The 18,382-nt window shown below is 40.3% G+C and overlaps 1 pseudogene; it reads left to right on the forward strand.

Annotated features, from left to right (window-relative positions):
- The first annotated feature begins 15,120 nt into the window (after window positions 1-15,120).
- LOC101116904 (large ribosomal subunit protein uL18-like) lies at window positions 15,121-16,086 on the forward strand (annotated as a pseudogene).
- The last annotated feature ends 2,296 nt before the right edge of the window (window positions 16,087-18,382 follow it).

Genomic DNA, 18,382 nt, shown 5'->3' on the forward strand with positions numbered 1-18,382 from the left:
ATTATATGTACTACTGTGGATAAGAATCCCTTCACAAAATGGAGTAGGCCTCATAGTCAACAAGAGAGTCCAAAGAGTAGTACTTGGGTGCAATTTCAAAACAACAGCATGATCTCAGTTCGTTTCTAAGGCAAACTATTCAACATCACAGTAATCCAAGTCCATGCCCCAACCACTAATGCTGAAGAAGCTGAAGTTGAACGGTTCCATGAAGACCTCCAAGATCTTCTAGAACACCAAAAAAAGATGTCCTTTTCATCATAGAGGATTAGAATGCAAAAACAGGAAGTCAAGGGATACCTGGAATAACAGGTAAGTTAGGCCTTGGAGTACAAAATGAAGCAGGGCAGTGTTTAAGACTTTTGCCAAGGGAACGACGCTCTGGTCATAGCAAACACCCTCTTCCAACAACCCAAGAGATGACTCTACACATGGACATCATCAGATGGTCAATACCAAAATCAGACTGATTATATTCTCTGCAGCTGAAGATGGAGAAGCTCTATACAGTCAGCAAAAACAAGACCTGGAGCTGACTGTGGCTCAGACCATCAGCCGCTTATTGCAAAATTCAGGCTTACATTGAAGAAAGTAGGGAAAACCACCATGGCATTCAGGTATGACCTGAATCAAATCCCTTATGATTATACAGTGGAAGTGACAAATAGATGCAAGGGATTAGATGTGGTAGAGTGCCTGAAGAACTATGGACAGAGATTTGTAACATTGTACAGGAGGTGGTGACCAAAACCATCCCAAAGAAAAATAAATGAAAGGAGGAAAAGTGGTTGGCTGAGGAGGACTGACAAATAGCTGAGAAAAGAAGAGAAGCAAGAGGCAAAAGAGGAAAGAAAAGAAATACCCAACTGAATGCAGAGTTCCAAAGAATAGCAAGGAGAGAAAAGAAAGCCTTCGTAAGTGAATAATGCAAAGAAATAGAGGAAAACAATAGAATGGGAAAGACTAGAGATCTCTTCAATAAAATTGGAGATATTAAGGGAACAATTCAGGCAAAGATAGGCACAATAAAGCACAGAAATGGTATGGACCTAACAAGAAGCAGAAGATATTAAGAAAAGGTGGCAAGAATATACAAAAGAACTATATGAAAAAAGGTCTTAATGACCTGGATAGTCAGGATGGTGTGGTCACTCACCTAAAGCAAGACATCCTGGAGTCAAGTAGGCCTTAGGAAGAATTACCACAAACAAAGCTTGTGCAGGTGATGGAATTCCAGCAGAGCTATTTCAAATCCTAAAAGATGATGCTGTAAAAGTGTTGCACTCAGTATGTCAGCAAAATTTGAAATTTCAGCAGTGGCCACAGGACTGGAAAAGGTCAGTTTTCACTCCAATCCCAAAGAAGGCAATGCCAAAGAATGTTCAAACTACCTCACAACTGTACTCATTTCACATGCTATCAGGGTAATGCTCAAAATCCAGAAAGTGAAAGTGAACGTCACTCAGTCATGTCCAATTCTTTGGGACTCCATGGAATTCTTCAGGCCAGAATACCAGAATAGGTAGCCTATCCCTTCTCCAGGGGAGCTTCCCAACCCAGGAAATGAACTGGGTCTCCTGCACTGCAGATGGATTCTTTACCAGCTGAGCTACCAGGGAAACCCAATTGCAGCATTAATTCAGCCTAGTCATGCTGAGTTTGTTAACAGAATAAAAATCTGAAATAGCAAAGTAGCTATGAGAATTAGCTAGCAACTACTGATAGGAGCCAGAAGATGATTCAAGAGGCTTGCTTTTGAGCATGTGTGATTAGGGTTCAGAACCCATGGGGATAAGAGATTTATTAACTTGGAGAAACATACCAAGGTTACAAATTTTAATACTCTGCCAAAGACTGAAATGGGTAATGCAAACTGATGGTTCCTAGAAGCCTGGACAAACACTTATGAAAACTGAAATGACAGGGAAGGAAGACAGGGCAGGAAGAGACACTGCTGGATTAGATACATTATGTAAGGGAAAGGAAGACCAAAGAAAAGATTATGTCCAAGTGAACACACAGAGACCACACGAATCACCAAGGCCTTCAGAAATGTACAGGCTAAAAAGACACCAGCATCATTGAGTTCCATGGTGGGTCTTTGCACACCACCAATAGGTGCAGTGGTCACATAGGTTTAAGTCTGATCCATTTGAGCTAATTTTTATGCATGGTATGATAGTAAAGTTCTAAACTCATTACTTGGCATGTGGACACTAAATTGTAAAAGGTTGTCATTTTTCTCACTGAAAAGTCTCAGCATCTTGTAATCAAGAATCAACTGACCATATATCAGATGGTTTACTTTTGTTCCACTCTGAAGTCTATCTCAGAGAGACTGTGGTTCGGTTTCAGACTATCGTAATAAAACAAATGTCACCATAAAGGGGGTCATGGAACGTTCTGCTTTCCCAGGGCATAAGAGTTATTTTCATACTATAATGTGTATTAAGTATGAAACAGCATGTCTTAAAAAAAAAAAGCATACATACCTTAATTAAAATACTTTCTGTTTTCTAAGCCAAAAAGTATTATATAAAGTTGATACTGAGTTCTCCTCTCTCATTCCTGATTTTGGTTATTCATCTGCTTTCTTTTTTCTTAATCATCCTAGTTAAAAGTTTGTCCTTTTCTCCAGTCTTTTTGTAGAACTTCTGATTTCTCCAATTTTTCAATACTGATTTTCTTTAAATTCATTGGTTTATACTCTAACTTTATAATTTCTTTTCTTTTGCCAAAGGCTTAATTGCCTTTTTTTTTTTTTTTTTTCCGGCTTCTTAAGGTAGAAACTTAGGTTACTGAGGCCTTAAGTTACTTAGGTACTTAGGTTACTTACTTACTGAAGTTATGCGAGCCTTTCTTGTTTTTTGACATAGGCCTTTCTTATTTTTTGACGTAGGCCTTAAAACCAAAACATTTCCTTAAGTACTGCTCTTCTGCATTACATACAGTCTGACATGTTGTTTCATCTTCATTCAGTTCAAAATATATTTTTAATTTCCCTTAGGATGAATTCCTTGTTCTGTGAGTCATTTTTACATATATTTGTTAATTTCCAAATCTCAAATCTGCCTCCCTAAAGGCAAGGAGCTCCAGGTATTTATGGGATAATGAATAATGGAGCAGGGCAGTTTGAGGCATGGGGAGCATAAGAAAAGCTGACTGGAAAAAAAGCTGTGGTAATTGTTATTCTGGAAATACATAGCTAAGCTACAGGACTATGCATGTTCAAAATGTCATGGAGACGATACTCAGACTTGTCCAGTTAAAGGATCAGTGGGTCTATCCCATCTCAACCAGCTCAGCTGGAACTAGAAGCAGCTTACTCCAAGTTCCTAGAAAATAACTCAGTCAAATGGCTTACTGTCCAGGTTACATGCTGCTTGGAGAACATGTAACTCTTAAAATGCCTCTGATTAGTGAAGGAAGATGAGATGGATTTAACCCATGTTTCAATTGTGGTTCCCTTGGACTTGATGAATCTTTTTTTCTCTTGTTTTATAATAAATTCTTTTTGTATTTGATGTAGATTTCTCACTCTATTCAGGCTTTGTTGAGTTCCTTAGGTATTTGGTTAATGTTTATCGTCAAATTTGAGGGCCAGTTCTTCAAATACATTTTTTTTTCGGGTTCCCTTCTACTTCCTTTACTTCTGGAATTTCCATGACCTATTTGTTGGCATGTTTAATGCTGTCTCACAGATCTTTGAGGCACTGCTCATGTTATCTTTTTTTCCCCTCAATATTCATCATATTAGATCACTTCAATTGATCTATATTCAAGTTTACTGATTCAACTCTTCTACTTTCCAGGGACCTAGAGTGCTTCTATCTTTTGACTCAGTATTTCAACATGTGTTCTACATGGTTGCCTCTGAAAGAAAGGAGAGGGCAAGAGAGTGCTGCAGTTCTATGAGATGTCTACATTACTTATCTCTGTATACCATTGTACAAAAAGATATTATATAATCACAATCTGATTGCAAGGGAAGCTGGGAAATTTATCTCCCTGTAGGCTCAAGATGAAGAAAATGGAATAGATTTAATAAATAAATAGTAATATCTCAACCATAAATTACTGCATTCAGACAACTGTGTCACCCAAAAGCCTTATGATTTTTCTTTGTCTGATTACCTAGATGATATAGCCCTCTTACATGTTTTCAGCTCTCTAGAGAGCTATGGGCTTCCCAGGTAGCTCTCATTGGTGGGAGAAAATTTAAAACAACAAGCAGGAGATGCAAGTTTGGAGATGCAACACTATCTGTACTAACTCCTCTTTTCCTCTCATGCATTTATACATTTTTAAACATTTTTATTTATTTACTTTTGGCTGTGCTGGGTCTTTGTTACTGCACAGGCTTTGCTCTAGTTGTGGCGAGCAGGGGATACTCTCTGGTTGCCAAGCTTGGACTTCTCATTGTGGAGGCTTCTTTTGCTGCCGAACATGGGGTCTAGCAGTTGAGGCTCCCAGGCTCTAGAACATAGGCTCAGTAGTGTGGTGCATGGGATTAGGTGATCCACAGCATGTGGGATCTTCCTGTACCAGGGATTGAACCCATGTCTCCTACATTGGCAGGTGGATTCTTTAACACTGAACCACCAGGGAAGCCCTGTATTATTGTTGTTTGGTCACCCGGTCGTGTCTGACTCTGCAACCGCATGGACTGCAGCACGTCAAGCCTCTCTGTCCTTCACCATCTCACGAAGTTTGCCCAAGCTCCTGTCCACTGCACTGGTGATGCCATCCAGCCATCTCATCCTCTGATGCTCTCTCTTCTCCTTCTGCCATCAATCTTTGCCAGCATCAGGAACTGTTCCAGTGAGTCAGCTGTTCGCATCAGATGACCAAAATACTGGAGTTTAAACTTTAGCATCAGTTCTGCCAATGAGTATTCAGGGTTGATTTCCCTTCAGATTGACTGATTTGATCTTGCTGTCCAAGGGACTCTCAGGAGTTTTCTCCAGCATCATAGTTTGAAGGCATCAGCTCTTTCACACTCCACCTTCCTTATGGTCCAGCTCTCACAACCATACTTGACCACTGAGACCATAGCCTTGACTATACAGAATTTTGTCAGCAGAGTAATGTCTCTGCTTCTCAGCATGCTGTCTAGGTTTGTCATAGCTTTCCTGCCAAGAAGCAAACATCTTCTGATATCATGGCTGCAGTCACTATTAGTGATTTTGAGCCCAAGAAGAGGAAATCTGTCACTACTTCTGCCTTTTCCATGCAGGTCAGGAAGCAACAGTTAGAACTGGACCTGGAACAACAGACTGGTTCCAAATAGGAAAAGGAATATGTCAAGGCTGTATATTGTCACCCTGCTTATTTAACTTATATGCAGAGTACATCATGAGAAGTACTGGACTGGAAGAAACACAAGCTGGAATCAAGATTGCCGGGAGAAATATCAATAACTTCAGATATGCAGATGACACCACCCTTATGGCAGAAAGTGAAGAGGAACTAAAAAGCCTCTTGATGAAAGTGAAAGAGGAGAGTGAAAAAGTTGGCTTAAAGCTCAACATTTAGAAAACAAAGATCATGGCATCCGGTCCCATCACTTCATGGGAAATAGATGAGGAAACAGTGGAAACAGTGTCAGACTATTTTTTTGGGCTCCAAAACCACTGCAGATGGTGATTGCAGCCATGAAATTAAAAGATGCTTACTCCTTGGAAGGAAAGTTATGACCAACCTAGATAGCATATTCAAAAGCAGAGACATTACTTTACTGACTAAGGTCCATCTAGTCAAGGCTATGGTTTTCCAGTAGTCATGTATGGATGTGAGAGTTGGACTGTGAAGAAGGCTGAGCGCTGAAGAATTGATGCTTTTGAACTGTTGTGTTGGAGAAGACTCTTGAGAGTCCCTTGGACTGCAAGGATATCCAACCAGTCCATTCTAAAGGAGATCAGCCCTGGGTGTTCTTTGGAAGGAATGATGCTAAAGCTGAAACTCCAGTACTTTGGCCACCTCATGCAAAGAGTTGACTCATTGGAAAAGACTCTGATGCTGAGAGGGATTGGGGGCAGGAGGAGAAGAGGACGACCGAGGATGAGATGGCTGGACAGCATCACTGATTTGATGGACGTGAGTCTGAGTGAACTCCAGGAGTTGGTGATGGACAGGGAGGCCTGGCGTGCTGTGATTCATGGGGTTGCAAAGAGTCGAACATGACTGAGCAACTGAACTGAACAGAATGGGACCAGATGCCATGATCTAAGTTTTTTAATGTTTAGTTTTAAGTTGGCTCTTCCACGCTTCTCCTTCACCGTCATCAAGAGGCTCTTTAGTTCCTCTTCACTTTGCCACTAGAGTAGTATCATCCTCATATCTGAGGTTTCCGATGTTTCTCCTGCCTATCTTGATTACTGCTTGTAACTCATCCAGCCCAGCATTCAGCATATAGATTAAACAAACATGGTGATAACAGACAGCCCTGTCTTACTCCTTTCTCAATCTTGAACCAATCACTTGTTCCATATATGGTTCTAATCACTGCTTCTTGACCCACATACAGATTTCTCAACAGACAGGTAAGATGGTCTGGTATTCCCGTCTCTTTAAGAGCTTTCCACAGTTTATTATGATCCACACAGTCAAAGACTTTTGCATAGTCAATGAAACAGATGTAGATGTTTCTTTTGGAATTCCCTAGCTTTCTCCATGATCCAGCAAATATCTGCAGTTTGATCTATGGTTCCTCTTCCTTGTCTAAATCCAGCTTGGACATCTGGAAGTTCTTGGTTTGCATAGTACTGAAGCCTAGCATGCACGGTTTTAAGCATGACCTTACTAGCAAGGAAGATAAGTGCGATTGTCTGATGGTTAGCACATTCTTTAGGACTACCCTTCTTAGGAACTGGGATGAGGACTCACCTTTTCCAGTCCTGTTGCCACTGCTAAGTCTTCTAGATTTGCTGACCATAAAGAATGCAACACCTTGATGGCATCATCCTCTAGGGTCCGAATGCCTCTGCTGGAATTCCTTCACATCCACCAGCTTTGTTAACAGCAGTGCTTCTTCAGGCCCACTTGACTTTGCTCTCCAGAATGTCTGGCTCTGGGTGGCCCACCACACCATCATAGTCATCCGGTTCATCTGTATCTTTTTTATATAGTTCTTCCATGTATTTTTTCCATTTCTTCTTGATCTGTTCAGCCATCTACTAGGTGGCTGCTGCTACTGCTAAGTCACTTCAGTCATGTCCGACTCTGTGCAACCCCATAGACGGCAGCCCACCAGGCTCCTCCGTCCCTAGGATTCTCCAGGCTCCCCCATCCCTGGGATTCTCCAGGCAAGAACACTGGAGTGGGTTGCCATTTCCTTCTCCAATGCATGAAAGTGAAAAGTGAAAGTGAAGTCATTCAGTCATATCCAACTCTTAGCGACCCCATGGACTGCAGCCTACCAGGCTCCTCCATCCATGGGATTTTCCAGGCAAGAGTACTGGAGTGGGGTGCCATTGCCTTCTCCGACTAGGTGGCTAGTACCTACCTTTTGTGTCCTTTATTGTGCCCGTCTTTGGGCAAAATGTTCCCTTGATATCTCCAATTTTCCTGAAGAGATCTCTAGTTTTTACCCTTCTGGTGCTTTCTTCTAGTTTTATACATTGTCCACTGAAGAAGGCCTTGTCTCTCCGTGTTGTTCTTTGGAAATCTGTGCTTAGTTGGATGTGCCTTTCCCTTTCTCCCTTGTTTTACACTTTTCTTTTTTAGCTCTTTGTAAACCCCCCTCAGATAAGAACTTTGTACGTTTGCTTTTCTTTTTCTTTGGGATAGTTCGGTTCTCTGCCTGCTGTACAATATTATGGACGTCCATCCACAGTTCTTCAGACACACTGTTTACAAGTTCCAGTTCCTTGAATCTACTCCTTTTCTCCACTGCATTTTCATAGGAGATTTTAAGTTGTAGCTGGCTGGCCTAGTGGTCTTTCCCACTTTCTTTAGTTTAAGCCTGAATTTTACTGTGAGAAGCTGATGATCTGAGCGATAGTCAGCTTCAGGTCTTGTTTTTGCTGACAGTACACAGCTTATTCATTCATATCATCTACAAAGAATGTAATTACTTTGATTTTGGTATTGGCCATTTGGTGATGTCCATGTGTAAAGCTGTGAAAAGAAGAGAAGCGAAAGGCAAAGGAGAAAAGGAAAGACATACCCATTTGAATGCAGAGTTCCAAAGAATAGCCAGGAGAGATAAGAAGGCTTTCCTCAGTGATCAGTGCAAAGAAATAGAGAGAAACAATAGCATTGGAATGACTAGAGATCTCTTCAAGAAAATTAGAGATCCCAAGGGAACATTCCATGCAAAGATGGGCACAATAAAGAACAGAAATGATATGGACTTAACAGAAGCAAAAGATATTAAGAAGAGGTGGCAAGAATACACAGAAGAACTGTACAAAAAAGATCTTCATTACCCAGATAACCACAATGGTGTGATCACTCACCTAGAGCCAGACATCATGGAATGTGAAGTCAAATGGGCCTAAGCATCACTACAAACAAAAGCTAGTGGAGGTGACGGGATTCCAGTGGAGCTATTTCAAATCTTGAAAGATGATGCTGTGAAAGTGCTGCACTCAATATGCCAGCAAATTTGGAAAACTCAGCAGTGGCCACAGGACTGGAAAAGGTCAGTTTTTATTCCAATCTCAAAGAAAGGCAATGCCAAAGAATGTTCAAACTACCGCACAATTGCACTCATCTCACATGCTAGTAAGGTAATGCTCAAAACTCTCCAAGTCAAGCTTCAACAGTACATGAACCATGAACTTCCAGATGTTCAAGCTGGATTTAGAAAATGTAGAGGAACCAGAGAGCAAATTGCCAATATCCTTGGATCACTGAAAAAGCAACAGAGTTCCAGAAAAACATTTACCTCTGTTTTGTTGACTATGCCAAAGACTCTGACTGTGTCGATCACAATAAACTGTGAAAAATTTGTAAAGGGACAGGAATACCAGACCACCTGGCTTGCCTCTTGAGAAATATGTATGCAGGTCAGGAAGCAACAGTTAGAACTGGACATGGAACAACTGACTGGTTCCAAATAGGGAAAGGAGTACACCAAGGCTGTATATTGTCACCATGCTTATTTAACTTATATGCAGAGTACATCATGAGAAACATTGGGCTGGATGAAGCACAAGCTGGAATCAAGATTGCCAGGAAAAAATATCAATAATCTCAGATATACAGATGACACCACCCTTATGGCAGAAGCGAAGAAGAATTAAAGAGTCTCTTGATGAAAGTGAAAGAGGAGAGTAAAAAAGTTGGCTTAAAACTCAACATTCAGAAAACTAAGATCAAGGCATCTAGGCCCATCACTTCATGGGAAATAGATGGAGAAACAGTGGAAACAGTGACAGACTTTATTTTGGGGGGCTCCAAAATCACTGCAGATGGTGACTGCACCCATGAAGCTAAAAGGCCCTTGCTCCTTGGAAGAAAAATTATGACCAACCCAGAAAGCATATTAAAAAGCAGAGACATTACTTTGCCAACAAAGGTCCATCTAGTCAAAGATAAGGTTTTTCCAGTAGTCACGTATGGATGTGAGAGTTGGACTATAAAGAAGGCTGAGCACCAAAGAATTGATGCTTTTGAACTGTGGTGTTGGAGAAGACTCTTGAGAGTCCTTTGGACTGCAAGGGATACAACCAGTCCATCCTAAAGGAAATCAGTCCTGAATATTCATTGGAAGGACTGATGCTGAAGCTGATACTCCAATACTTTGGCCACCTGATGTGAAAAACTGACTCATTTGAAAAGACCCTGATCTGGGGAAAGATTGAAGGCTGAAGGAGAAGGGGACAACAGAGGATGAGATGGTTGGATGGCATCACCAACTCAATGGACATGAGTCTGAGTAAACTCCAGGAATTGGTGATGGACAGGGAGGCCTGGCGTGTCCATGGGGTCTCAAAGAGTCGGACATGACTGAGCAACTGAATTGAACTGAACTGAACTGATGTGTAAAGTCGTCTCTTGTGTTGTTGAAAAAGAGTATTTGTTATGATGAATGTACTCTTTTCGCAGAATTTAGTTAGCCTTTGCCCTGCTTCAATTTGTTTTCCAAGGCCAAACTTGCCTGTTAGTCCAGGTATCTCTTGACTTCCTACTTTTGCATGCCAATCCCCAATGATGAATAGAACATCTCTTTTTTTGTTGTTGTTGTTAGTTTTAGGGGGTGTTCTAGGTCTTCATAGAACTGATCAACTTCAGTTTCTTTGGCATCAGTGGCAGGGGTATAGACTTAGATAACTGTGATGTTGAATGGCTTTCCTTGGCAACAAACCAAGATCATTCTGTCATTTTTGAGACTGTACCCAAGTACTGCATTTCAGACTCTTCTGTTGATTATGATGGCTACTCCATTTCTTCTATGGGATTCTTGCCCACGATAGTAGATACAATGGTCATCTGAATTAAATTTACCCATTCCCATCCATTTTAGTTCACTGATTCCTAAGATGTCAATGTTTATTCTTTACCATTTCCTGCTTGACCATATCCAATTTGCCTTGACTTATGGACCTAACATTCCAGGCTCCTATGCAATATTGTTCTTTGCAGCATTGGATTTTACTTTCATCACCAGACAGCCCTGGTTTAATACATTTAAAATTCTGCTACTGTTGTTTTAGCAGCATTTGAAGATGAAGCACAGAGATCTCTTATGTTCAACCCATAATGTTTAACTGGGAGTTAATAATTTCATTTTCTAGTTTCATTTTTCTTTTATATTTTGAATCAACTATGAAGACTAATTGATGTTCATTACTTTCATACGTTAAATGTCCATTAAACCTTTCACATCAGAAATGGAAATCGCATCATTATGTGACAACAGAAAAAAAGAAAAGAAAAGAAACACAAAAGTTTAACAATTTGCCCATGCGCTTAGTGATGGTTTTGAAAGTAGTAGCATATCAGGCTTCCCTGGTGGTCCAATGCTAAAACTGCTAGTTTCCATGGCAAGAGTTGTGGAACTTCATCGCAGAAGTTCCCCATGAGGGCAGTATGGCCAAAAAAACAGTAGTAAGATACCATGATCTCCCTATACATTATCTTGCTGAATTAGAGACAACTTTCTGAAAATCAACGATTTTGTAGAGAATATCTCCACTAAAAATACAATAAACACAAAGTGAAAGTGTTAGTCGTTCAGTCATGTCTGACTCTTCAGGACCCCATGGACTGTAGCCCACAAGGCTCCTCTGTCCCTGAGATTTTTCAGACACGAATATTGGAGTAGGTTGCCATTTCCTTCTCCAGGGGATCTTCCCGACTGAGGGATCGAACCTGCATTTCCTGTGTCTCCTGCATCGCAGGCAGATGCTTTACCTGCTGAGTCACTGGGGAAGCCCCTTTTTGTATGACTTGGATTTATTTAAGTAGTACAAGGTCCATGAAATAAATGCATGAAAAGTGCTTATGAAAAAAAGGAAAATAATTTAAATAATTCACATGCTTAAAATTTCAAAGTAACTTTTTTTTTTTTTTAATAATTAGACTTGGAGATAAACAACTGTACTCAAATGTCCCAGGACCAGATGTACAGAATGAATTCAATGGCAATATTTTCCTAAGAAAAATGAATCTTGGTATAAATGATTATCCATAAAGGAACTTAAAAACTCAAGCTTGTCCTTGAGATAAAACAATTTGTTATATAAAAGTCATGTCTTTTTTTTTAATGACAATTTTTGACAATCTTGCTACTGGTATTTTAAGCTGATATATCTTTGTTTACTAAAAGGGTGGCCTTTCTTTATACTTCAGCTTAGTAGGTGGTGATAGAGATCAACTGTTCAATACCGATTCTTGGCATTCACAAATGTAAGATGTATTCATTCTTATGGAGACAGATATGCTTACATCTTACACACTGCACATTACAACGCAATAAAAAAATCTATAGTTAGGTTGAATTCAGCATTTGAAAATGAAAATCAAGCTCAACAAAAGATGAAGACAGGATACTTTGAGAAAAAAGCAAATGTCAGTAAATGAGCTCCATCCTTTGTACTATCCTGTGGTGACAGTGGACGTCACTATCAATTTTCTCTAGCTGCTAGTACACGTCTGTAGCTGAAAACAGTATGAAAAGCTTTCTAATTAATTGCTACTGGCAGACCTGCTACTTCCAAAAGTTTTTCCCTGGAGATACAGATGCTAACCTGTCTCAGTTTATGACAATAGCATCCTTCTGCAATTTACAATGAAAATAATTTTTCTTTCATTTGCTAATCTGTGACACAAAAAAATGTTGCAGATCCCAGCAGATGATAAAGGGGACAAAAAGGTACTCAAAACCTGTTTTCCTTTCTAAGTTGAATAACGGGCTAAGAACAGCCAAGTGTGGCTGAACAACAGCTCACTATCCAATTTTACTTTCCTCAACTGAAAAGAAATGCACATAAGCATCTAAACTGGGATGTGAATAAAAGCAGTACTGCAAAAGTGTCTTAGCAAACATGACTATTTAATCTACAACATACCTCATTTCCAGGTGTTTTAAGGCTTTTTGAGAGTGTGGACAAAATGCCCTTATAAACACGTGTCTTTAACTTAAAAGTGACAGAAACCACATTTTGAAGCTGTTTGAATATTCTGAAATCATTCCATTTTTAGCCCAAAATAAGAATATAAATACTGACAAGTACAACACTCTCAACATCACACAAGCTAAGCACCTAGACCAAGGCTCTTCCCAGGGCTTGCTAAATTGTAACCCAGATGTGCCTGTGGAAAGTTAATTTCATCACAGTTCTTATGTGATCTCACTATGTCTGCCAAATCAAACCTCTGATGAAAACTGACCCATTCATTCAACCAATGGGAAAATATTTACTAAGTGCCTACTACATGCCAAGCACTGTGAAGCTCTGGAGATACAGTGACGTACATATACACCACATATCATTCAGAGTCTTCCTGTGTGCATGTTAATGAGCTTGGAAGTGTACCTGCTACCAAACTGCCATGTTCCTCAACCCTAGGACAAAATAATACATACTACAGCATCATGTAAACCAAGATAAAGTGTAAAATGAAGACAGAATGCAGAATCAAGAGAAAAGTCCACGAACATATTGATACCCCAGGTATTGTTAGACATGGAAATAACTAACAGTGGGCATTATCCTCAATCAATACTCTGCAGGGTAAACTGCTCCAGACAGGTAGCCCCCATAGTGTGTAATGAGCAGAAACTTCAGGCTCTCAGTGTTGTCATTGCTGATGCCTGGATCCTGCTGCTTTCACATTCTGGGCTGCGGCAATGACTGCACTGTGTTGGCAGCTGAAAGGAAAGCTTACTCTGGTCTCTCCCATAATAAGCGAGGGACAAAACCTAGAATCCATTCTAATTTCACCCCTGTTGCTGCTGCTGCTAAGTTGCTTCAGTCGTGTCCGACTCTGAGCAACCCCATGGACGGTAGCCCACCAGGCTCCTCTGTCCCTGGGATTCTCCAGGCAAGAACACTGGAGCGGGTTGCCATTTCCTTCTCCAATGCATGAAAGTGAAAAGTGAAAGTGAAGTCACTCAAGTCGTGCCCGACTCTTAGTGACTCCATGGACTGCAGCCTATCAGGCTCCTCCGTCCATGGGGTTTCCCAGTCAAGAGTACTGGAGTGGGGTGCCATTGCCTTAAGTAACTAAAAAGGTAGTATTGGTGGGAGCAGGAAGAATCACTAACAATGGTGAGTGTGAAAGAAAACAAACATCAAAACAATCAATTGAAAAAAGTACTTACTCAATGGGTATAAATCACAAGAGATTTCTCTTCAGTAAAATCGAATGACAGACCTACACCCTATCGTGTTCCGCTCTCATTATGCAATTATGGGGGGGCTAAATCAAATCCCTTATGATTATACAGTGGAAGTGAGAAATAGATTTAAAGGCCTAGATCTGATAGATAGAGTGCCTGATGAACAGTGGAATGAGGTTCTTGACGTTGTACAGGAGACAGGGATCAAGACCATCCCCATGGAAAAGAAATGCAAAAAGCAAAATGGCTGTCTGGGGAGGCCTTACAAAGAGCTGTGAAAAGAAGAGAAGTGAAAAACAAAGGAGAAAAGGAAAGATATAAGCATCTGAATGCAGAGTTCCAAAGAATAGCAAGGAGAGATAAGAAAGCCCTCTTCAGCGATCAATCCAAAGAAATAGAGGAAAAGAACAGAATGGGAAAGACTAGAGATCTCTTCAAGAAAATTAGAGATACCAAGGGAACATTTCATGCAAAGATGGGCTTGATAAAGGACAGAAATGGTATGGACCTAACAGAAACAGAAGATATTAAGAAGAGGTGGCAAGAATACATGGAGAACTGTACAAAAAAGATCTTCATGACCCAGGTAATCATGATGGTGTGATCACTAACCTAGAGCCAGACATCCTGGAATGTGAAGTCAAGTCGGCCTTAGAAAGCATCACTACGAACAAAGCTAGTGGAGGTGATGGAATTCCAGTGGAGCTATTTCAAATCCTGAAAGATGATGCTGTGAAAGTGCTGCACTCAATATGCCAGCACATTTGGAAAACTCAGCAGTGGCCACAGGACTGGAAAAGGTCAGTTTTCATTCCAGTCTCAAAGAAAGGCAATGCCAAAGAATGCTCAAACTACCACACAATTGCACTCATCTCACACACTAGTAAAGGAATGCTCAAAATTCTCCAAGCCAGGCTTCAGCAATACATGAACCGTGAACTCCCTGATGTTCAAGCTGGTTTTAGAAAAGGCAGAGGAACCAGAGATCAAATTGTCAACATCCACTGGATCATGGAAAAAGCAAGAGAGTTCCAGAAAAACGTCTATTTCTGCTTTATTGACTATGCCAAAGCCTTTGACTGTGTGGATCACAATAAACTGTAGAAAATTCTTAAAGAGATGGGAATACCACACCACCTGACCTGCCTCTTGAGAAACCTATATGCAGGTCAGGAAGCAGCAGTTAGAACTGGACATGGAACAAGAGACTGGTTCCAAATAGGAAAAGGAGTACGTCAAGGCTGTATACTGTCACCCTGCTTATTTAACTTCTATGCAGACTACATCATGAGAAACGCTGGACTGGAGCCCTGTGGCAAGCTGCTGAGTTGGGGTTCTGTTCCGTAGGATGGGGTTTGTTAAAGTTGTCAAGAACAAGGCCTACTTCAAGAGATACCAAGTGAAATTCAGAAGAAGGCGAGAGGGCAAAACTGACTACTATGCTTGGAAACGATTGGTAATCCAAGATAAAAATAAGTACAACACACCTAAATACAGAATGATTGTTCGTGTAACGAACAGAGATATCATTTGTCAGATGGCTTATGCCCGTAGAGAAGGAGATACGATAGTCTGTGCAGCTTATGCTCACGAACTCCCAAAATACGGTGTGAAGGTTGGCCTGACGCACTATGCTGCCGCATATTGTACAGGCCTGCTGCTGGCCCGCAGGCTTCTTAATAGGTTTGGTATGGACAAAATTTATGAAGGCCAAGTCGAGGTGACTGGCGATGAATACAATGTGGAAAGCATTGATGCTCAACCTGGTGCCTTCACCTGTTACTTGGATGCAGGACTTGCCAGAACTACTACCGGGAATAAAATTTGGGGGCCCTAAAGGGAGCTGTCGATGGAGGCTTGTCTATCCCTCACAGTACCAAACGGCTCCCTGGTTATGATTCAGAAAGCAAAGAATTCAGTGCTGAGGTACACCGAAAGCACATCATGCGGCAAAACGTGGCAGATTACATGGGTTACCTGATTGAAGAAGATGAAGATGCTTGCAAGAAACAATTCTCTCAGTACGTAAAGAACAACGTAACTCCAGATATGATGGAGGAGATGTATAAGACAGCTCATGTTGCAATACGAGAGAATCCAGTGTATGAGAAGAAGCCTAAGAAAGAAGTTAAAAAGAAGAGGTGGAACTGTCCCAAAATGTCACTTGCCCAGAAGAAAGATCGGGTAGCTCAGAAGAAGGCAAGCTTCCTTAGAGCTCAGGAACGAGCTGATGAGAGTTAAACCAAACCACAATTTTCTATCAAGATTTTTCAGATAAGACAATAATAAACTTATTGAACAAGCCAAAAAAAAGAAAAAAAAAAAAGAAATGCTGGATTGGAAGAAACACAAGCTGGAATCAAAACTGCCGGGAGAAATATCAATAACCTCAGATATGCAGATGACACCACCCTCATGGCAGAAAGTGAAGAGGAACTAAAAGCCTCTTAATGAAAGTGAAAGAGGAGAGTGAAAAAGTTGGTTTAAAACTCAACATTCAGAAAATGAAGATCATGGCATCTGGTCCCATCACTTCATGGGAAATAGATGGGGAAACAGTGGAAACAGTGGCTGACTTTATTTTGGGGGGCTCCAAAGTCACTGCAGATGGTGATTGCAGCCATGAAATTAAAAAACGCTTACTCCTTGGAAGAGAAGTTATGACCAACCTAGATAGTATATGCAAAAGCAGAGACATTACTTTGCCAATAAGGTCCGTCTAGTCAAGGCTATGGTTTTTCCAGTGGTCATGTATGGATGTGAGAGTTGGACTGTGAAGAACGCTGAGCGCTGAAGAATTGATGCTTTTGAACTGTGGTGTTGGAGAAGACTCTTGCAAGTCCCTTGGACTGCAAGGAGATCCAACCAGTCCATTCTGAAGGAGATCAGTCCTGGGATTTCTTTGGAAGGAATGATGCCAAAACTGAAACTCCAGTACTTTGGCCACCTCATGCGAAGAGTTGACTCACTGGAAAAGACTCTGATGCTGGGAGGGATTGGGGGCAGGAGGAGAAGGCGACGACCGAGGATGAGATGGCTGGATGGCATCACTGACTCGATGGACATGAGTCTGAGTGAACTCTGGGAGATGGTGATGGACAGGGAGGCCTGGCGTGCTGGAATTCATGGGGTCGCAAAGAGTCGGACACAACTGAGCGACTGAACTGACTGAACTGATACTAATGATTTATATACTGTTAGAAAAAACGTAAGTTTCACAGGAAAAAGAGAGGAAGTATAGATTTTTAAATAGGTAATATGTTGCTGATATTAACATAGATGTTATTATTATTTTTTAATGAATAGGAGCACTAATGTATTTCGTACTTTCAGGTCAAACGGGTACAAAGGAGCACCGATATTGGCCTATTACTATCTACTATAACCACTTTCTTAGTATTTTATCATGAAATTCCTACAAGTATATAGCTTTATCCCTGAATAATATGCACTATATCCTTTTAGTCTTCCATGAAATTTAAAAAGCTCCTGCATTATGCTGCTTCATATTGGACTGTTAGCCACCATATTCCTAAGTCATTGAAAAGAAGAGTCTTAACCGCACTATAAATAAACCTAATGCTTACCTCTAAGCAGTAGGTAATTAAAATCAATGGTAAACATTTGCTTTATAGCATGTTTTTCCTCTCTAAATTATGGTTTTCGCAAGATTTTTAATGGCTTTCATTTTTATTGCATTGCAAAAGTGAGATCATATTCTTTGTATGCACTTCATTATCTCATTTGATTGGGTTTTAATTCCTGCAACATACAGCAAAGGCTGATGTGCCTTTTTGAAACAGTGGTTGCATGCTGAGAATAATTAGCTTCACTAAGGCAGAACAAATGATTTCTTTGCAAAACACCAAGTCTGTGTTTCAACAAAGATAACTTCAGAGCTCCAAGCTATCTTGGCATTTCCAGGATACTGGTTACTTTGAGTTTAATTAATATTTTTTATAATCTTAATTCCCTAATAACTATGTGACCCAGAGATTATCATAAAGTGTTGCTTTTGAAATCTGGAGGTGAGGAGACACTGATATGATTCATTTGATTTTTCAGTTTTCATTAAAATATTTATATAAAATATCATTTATTAATATTATTTAGATCTAGTCATAATTCATGCAAAAGTTCATTATTGGCTGTGGCTATTGGAATGGTAATAGGCTATCTCTCCTGCCCAATTCACCCTGATATTCTAAAAATCTTTTATTAATCTAATAGCAAAGCACTTAAAAACAGCCAGATTCATCGAATTTTCTACTTAATTTTGGTGAGAAAATATAAATGTGGTAATTAAATCCCACAAGTCAATTAATACGAAAGAGAAGTCATTGAGTAATAGCAACAGAAAAATCATTATAATTTCTTACAATTAAGAGGCTAATCTTAAACCAGTAAAATCTGCACTGAAGGCTTCATTCAACTGTTTATATTTTAGTTAAGATTCTTGTTGAGTTAACAATTACTGCAGCACCTTGACTGGAAACATTAAACAGAGTTCACTGCACAGCAAAAAGGTCATGAATACATACTGCTCTGAAATTAAACCTGACTTTAATTTCCCTACACAACTGCAGGAAA

The sequence above is a fragment of the Ovis aries genome, chromosome 4, assembly GCF_016772045.2.
Source record: "Ovis aries strain OAR_USU_Benz2616 breed Rambouillet chromosome 4, ARS-UI_Ramb_v3.0, whole genome shotgun sequence".
In the NCBI taxonomy this organism is placed as follows: Eukaryota; Metazoa; Chordata; class Mammalia; order Artiodactyla; family Bovidae; genus Ovis; species Ovis aries.